The sequence below is a fragment of the Protomyctophum parallelum genome (assembly GCF_964188405.1).
Source record: "Protomyctophum parallelum genome assembly, chromosome: 2".
NCBI classification, from domain to species: domain Eukaryota; kingdom Metazoa; phylum Chordata; class Actinopteri; order Myctophiformes; family Myctophidae; genus Protomyctophum; species Protomyctophum parallelum.
Genome location: NC_139699.1, coordinates 60,471,378 through 60,477,997, shown reverse-complemented (window position 1 = coordinate 60,477,997; position 6,620 = coordinate 60,471,378).

The window sequence follows — 6,620 nt, the reverse complement described above, 5'->3', positions numbered from 1 at the left end:
TTGCCCTTCCCCCAGCTCGCCCACTGGTAATGTTGAGAGAAGAATGTTTCCTGTCATTACTACATGCGCTTCATTTTCTGTGCACGGTAGGTACGAAGTGGGTAAGGTGTATAATCATGTGACAATGTCCACTTAACTGTATTGTTTTCAGTAGCATATTTGTTTGTCTTTTCCCGGGCTCTTTGTAATGTCACTGCGTGATCTTATAATCATCTCGTTGTGTGTGTGTCATTTTACAGGTAGAGGCTGAACTCCAAAAAAGGGGAAGACGAATGATGGAAGGAACTGAGTGAAACGCTGATGTGAAGTCTGTGGACATGAAGGTGGACATGAAGCTGGGGAGAAGCCAAGGTATCAGTTCGGTCTGGAGGCATCGGGAACATTTCGCTCCATCAGAGGAGGTGAGGTGATGGAAGGACATTTTCCCAAGGCGAGTGTCAGACGAGCATTTTTGCCCTTCCCCCAGCTCGCCCACTGGTAATGTTGAGAGAAGAATGTTTCCTGTCATTACTACATGCGCTTCATTTTCTGTGCACGGTAGGTATGAAGTGGGTAAGGTGTATAATCATGTGACAATGTCCACTTAACTGTATTGTTTTCAGTAGCATATTTGTTTGTCTTTTCCCGGGCTCTTTGTAATGTCACTGCGTGAACTTATAATCATCTCGTTGTGTGTGTGTCATTTTACAGGTAGAGGCTGAACTCCAAAAAAGGGGAAGACGAATGATGGAAGGAACTGAGTGAAACGCTGATGTGAAGTTTGTGGACATGAAGGTGGACATGAAGCTGGGGAGAAGCCGAGGTATCAGTTCGGTCTGGAGGCATCGAGAACATTTCGCTCCATCAGAGGAGGTGAGGTGATGGAAGGACATTTTCCCAAGGCGAGCGTCAGACGAGCATTTTTGCCCTTCCCCCAGCCCGTCCACTGGTAATGTTGAGAGAAGAATGTTTCCTGTCATTACTACATGCGCTTCATTTTCTGTGCACGGTAGGTATGAAGTGGGTAAGGTGTATAATCATGTGACAATGTCCACTTAACTGTATTGTTTTCAGTAGCATATTTGTTTGACTTTTCCCGGGCTCTTTGTAATGTCACTGCGTGAACTTATAATCATCTCGTTGTGTGTGTGTCATTTTACAGGTAGAGGCTGAACTCCAAAAAAGGGGAAGACGAATGATGGAAGGAACTGAGTGAAACGCTGATGTGAAGTCTGTGGACATGAAGGTGGACATGAAGCTGGGGAGAAGCCGAGGTATCAGTTCGGTCTGGAGGCATCGGGAACATTTCGCTCCATCAGAGGAGGTGAGGTGATGGAAGGACATTTTCCCAAGGCGAGCGTCAGACGAGCATTTTTGCCCTTCCCCCAGCTCGCCCACTGGTAATGTTGAGAGAAGAATGTTTCCTGTCATTACTACATGCGCTTCATTTTCTGTGCACTGTAGGTATGAAGTGGGTAAGGTGTATAATCATGTGACAATGTCCACTTAACTGTATTGTTTTCAGTAGCATATTTGTTTGTCTTTTCCTGGGCTCTTTGTAATGTCACTGCGTGAACTTATAATCATCTCGTTGTGTGTGTGTCATTTTACAGGTAGAGGCTGAACTCCAAAAAAGGGGAAGACGAATGATGGAAGGAACCGAGTGAAACGCTGATGTGAAGTCTGTGGACATGAAGGTGGACATGAAGCTGGGGAGAAGCCGAGGTATCAGTTCGGTCTGGAGGCATCGGGAACATTTCGCTCCATCAGAGGAGGTGAGGTGATGGAAGGACATTTTCCCAAGGCGAGCGTCAGACGAGCATTTTTGCCCTTCCCCCAGCTCGCCCACTGGTAATGTTGAGAGAAGAATGTTTCCTGTCATTACTACATGCGCTTCATTTTCTGTGCACGGTAGGTATGAAGTGGGTAAGGTGTATAATCATGTGACAATGTCCACTTAACTGTATTGTTTTCAGTAGCATATTTGTTTGTCTTTTCCCGGGCTCTTTGTAATGTCACTGCGTGATCTTATAATCATCTCGTTGTGTGTGTCATTTTACAGGTAGAGGCTGAACTCCAAAAAAGGGGAAGACGAATGATGGAAGGAACTGAGTGAAACGCTGATGTGAAGTCTGTGGACATGAAGGTGGACATGAAGCTGGGGAGAAGCCGAGGTATCAGTTCGGTCTGGAGGCATCGGGAACATTTCGCTCCATCAGAGGAGGTGAGGTGATGGAAGGACATTTTCCCAAGGCGAGCGTCAGACGAGCATTTTTGCCCTTTCCCCAGCTCGCCCACTGGTAATGTTGAGAGAAGAATGTTTCCTGTCATTACTACATGCGCTTCATTTTCTGTGCACGGTAGGTATGAAGTGGGTAAGGTGTATAATCATGTGACAATGTCCACTTAACTGTATTGTTTTCAGTAGCATATTTGTTTGTCTTTTCCCGGGCTCTTTGTAATGTCACTGCGTGAACTTATAATCATCTCGTTGTGTGTGTGTCATTTTACAGGTAGAGGCTGAACTCCAAAAAAGGGGAAGACGAATGATGGAAGGAACTGAGTGAAACGCTGATGTGAAGTCTGTGGACATGAAGGTGGACATGAAGCTGGGGAGAAGCCGAGGTATCAGTTCGGTCTGGAGGCATCGGGAACATTTCGCTCCATCAGAGGAGGTGAGGTGATGGAAGGACATTTTCCCAAGGCGAGCGTCAGACGAGCATTTTTGCCCTTCCCCCAGCTCGCCCACTGGTAATGTTGAGTGAAGAATGTTTCCTGTCATTACTACATGCGCTTCATTTTCTGTGCACGGTAGGTATGAAGTGGGTAAGGTGTATAATCATGTGACAATGTCCACTTAACTGTATTGTTTTCAGTAGCATATTTGTTTGTCTTTTCCCGGGCTCTTTGTAATGTCACTGCGTGAACTTATAATCATCTCGTTGTGTGTGTGTCATTTTACAGGTAGAGGCTGAACTCCAAAAAAGGGGAAGACGAATGATGGAAGGAACTGAGTGAAACGCTGATGTGAAGTATGTGGACATGAAGGTGGACATGAAGCTGGGGAGAAGCCGAGGTATCAGTTCGGTCTGGAGGCATCGGGAACATTTCGCTCCATCAGAGGAGGTGAGGTGATGGAAGGACATTTTCCCAAGGCGAGCGTCAGACGAGCATTTTTGCCCTTCCCCCAGCTCGCCCACTGGTAATGTTGAGAGAAGAATGTTTCCTGTCATTACTACATGCGCTTCATTTTCTGTGCACGGTAGGTATGAAGTGGGTAAGGTGTATAATCATGTGACAATGTCCACTTAACTGTATTGTTTTCAGTAGCATATTTGTTTGTCTTTTCCCGGGCTCTTTGTAATGTCACTGCGTGAACTTATAATCATCTCGTTGTGTGTGTGTCATTTTACAGGTAGAGGCTGAACTCCAAAAAAGGGGAAGACGAATGATGGAAGGAACTGAGTGAAACGCTGATGTGAAGTCTGTGGACATGAAGGTGGACATGAAGCTGGGGAGAAGCCGAGGTATCAGTTCGGTCTGGAGGCATCGGGAACATTTCGCTCCATCAGAGGAGGTGAGGTGATGGAAGGACATTTTCCCAAGGTGAGCGTCAGACGAGCATTTTTGCCCTTCCCCCAGCTCGCCCACTGGTAATGTTGAGAGAAGAATGTTTCCTGTCATTACTACATGCGCTTCATTTTCTGTGCACGGTAGGTATGAAGTGGGTAAGGTGTATAATCATGTGACAATGTCCACTTAACTGTATTGTTTTCAGTAGCATATTTGTTTGTCTTTACCCGGGCTCTTTGTAATGTCACTGCGTGAACTTATAATCATCTCGTTGTGTGTGTGTCATTTTACAGGTAGAGGCTGAACTCCAAAAAAGGGGAAGACGAATGATGGAAGGAACTGAGTGAAACGCTGATGTGAAGTCTGTGGACATGAAGGTGGACATGAAGCTGGGGAGAAGCCGAGGTATCAGTTCGGTCTGGAGGCATCGGGAACATTTCGCTCCATCAGAGGAGGTGAGGTGATGGAAGGACATTTTCCCAAGGCGAGCGTCAGACGAGCATTGTTGCCCTTCCCCCAGCTCGCCCACTGGTAATGTTGAGAGAAGAATGTTTCCTGTCATTACTACATGCGCTTCATTTTCTGTGCACGGTAGGTATGAAGTGGGTAAGGTGTATAATCATGTGACAATGTCCACTTAACTGTAATGTTTTCAGTAGCATATTTGTTTGTCTTTTCCCGGGCTCTTTGTAATGTCACTGCGTGAACTTATAATCATCTCGTTGTGTGTGTGTCATTTTACAGGTAGAGGCTGAACTCCAAAAAAGGGGAAGACGAATGATGGAAGGAACTGAGTGAAACGCTGATGTGAAGTCTGTGGACATGAAGGTGGACATGAAGCTGGGGAGAAGCCGAGGTATCAGTTCGGTCTGGAGGCATCGGGAACATTTCGCTCCATCAGAGGAGGTGAGGTGATGGAAGGACATTTTCCCAAGGCGAGCGTCAGACGAGCATTGTTGCCCTTCCCCCAGCTCGCCCACTGGTAATGTTGAGAGAAGAATGTTTCCTGTCATTACTACATGCGCTTCATTTTCTGTGCACGGTAGGTATGAAGTGGGTAAGGTGTATAATCATGTGACAATGTCCACTTAACTGTATTGTTTTCAGTAGCATATTTGTTTGACTTTTCCCGGGCTCTTTGTAATGTCACTGCGTGAACTTATAATCATCTCATTGTGTGTGTGTGTCATTTTACAGGTAGAGGCTGAACTCAAAAAAAGGGGAAGACGAATGATGGAAGGAACTGAGTGAAACGCTGATGTGAAGTCTGTGGACATGAAGGTGGACATGAAGCTGGGGAGAAGCCGAGGTATCAGTTCGGTCTGGAGGCATCGGGAACATTTCGCTCCATCACAGGAGGTAAGGTGATGGAAGGACATTTTCCCAAGGCGAGCGTCAGACGAGCATTTTTGCCCTTCACGCAGCTCACCCACTGGTAATGTTGAGAGAAGAATGTTTCGTGTCATTACTACATGCGCTTCATTTTCTGTGCACGGTAGGTACGAAGTGGGTAAGGTGTATAATCATGTGACAATGTCCACTTAACTGTATTGTTTTCAGTAGCATATTTGTTTGTCTTTACCCGGGCTCTTTGTAATGTCACTGCGTGAACTTATAATCATCTCGTTGTGTGTGTGTCATTTTACAGATAGAGGCTGAACTCCAAAAAAGGGGAAGACGAATGATGGAAGGAACTGAGTGAAACGCTGATGTGAAGTCTGTGGACATGAAGGTGGACATGAAGCTGGGGAGAAGCCGAGGTATCAGTTCGGTCTGGAGGCATCGGGAACATTTCGCTCCATCAGAGGAGGTGAGGTGATGGAAGGACATTTTCCCAAGGCGAGCGTCAGACGAGCATTGTTGCCCTTCCCCCAGCTCGCCCACTGGTAATGTTGAGAGAAGAATGTTTCCTGTCATTACTACATGCGCTTCATTTTCTGTGCACGGTAGGTATGAAGTGGGTAAGGTGTATAATCATGTGACAATGTCCACTTAACTGTAATGTTTTCAGTAGCATATTTGTTTGTCTTTTCCCGGGCTCTTTGTAATGTCACTGCGTGAACTTATAATCATCTCGTTGTGTGTGTGTCATTTTACAGGTAGAGGCTGAACTCCAAAAAAGGGGAAGACGAATGATGGAAGGAACTGAGTGAAACGCTGATGTGAAGTCTGTGGACATGAAGGTGGACATGAAGCTGGGGAGAAGCCGAGGTATCAGTTCGGTCTGGAGGCATCGGGAACATTTCGCTCCATCAGAGGAGGTGAGGTGATGGAAGGACATTTTCCCAAGGCGAGCGTCAGACGAGCATTGTTGCCCTTCCCCCAGCTCGCCCACTGGTAATGTTGAGAGAAGAATGTTTCCTGTCATTACTACATGCGCTTCATTTTCTGTGCACGGTAGGTATGAAGTGGGTAAGGTGTATAATCATGTGACAATGTCCACTTAACTGTATTGTTTTCAGTAGCATATTTGTTTGACTTTTCCCGGGCTCTTTGTAATGTCACTGCGTGAACTTATAATCATCTCGTTGTGTGTGTGTCATTTTACAGGTAGAGGCTGAACTCAAAAAAAGGGGAAGACGAATGATGGAAGGAACTGAGTGAAACGCTGATGTGAAGTCTGTGGACATGAAGGTGGACATGAAGCTGGGGAGAAGCCGAGGTATCAGTTCGGTCTGGAGGCATCGGGAACATTTCGCTCCATCACAGGAGGTAAGGTGATGGAAGGACATTTTCCCAAGGCGAGCGTCAGACGAGCATTTTTGCCCTTCACGCAGCTCACCCACTGGTAATGTTGAGAGAAGAATGTTTCGTGTCATTACTACATGCGCTTCATTTTCTGTGCACGGTAGGTACGAAGTGGGTAAGGTGTATAATCATGTGACAATGTCCACTTAACTGTATTGTTTTCAGTAGCATATTTGTTTGTCTTTTCCCGGGCTCTTTGTAATGTCACTGCGTGATCTTATAATCATCTCGTTGTGTGTGTGTGTCATTTTACAGGTAGAGGCTGAACTCCAGAAAAGGGAAAGACCAATGATGGAAGGAACTGAGTGAAACGCTGATGT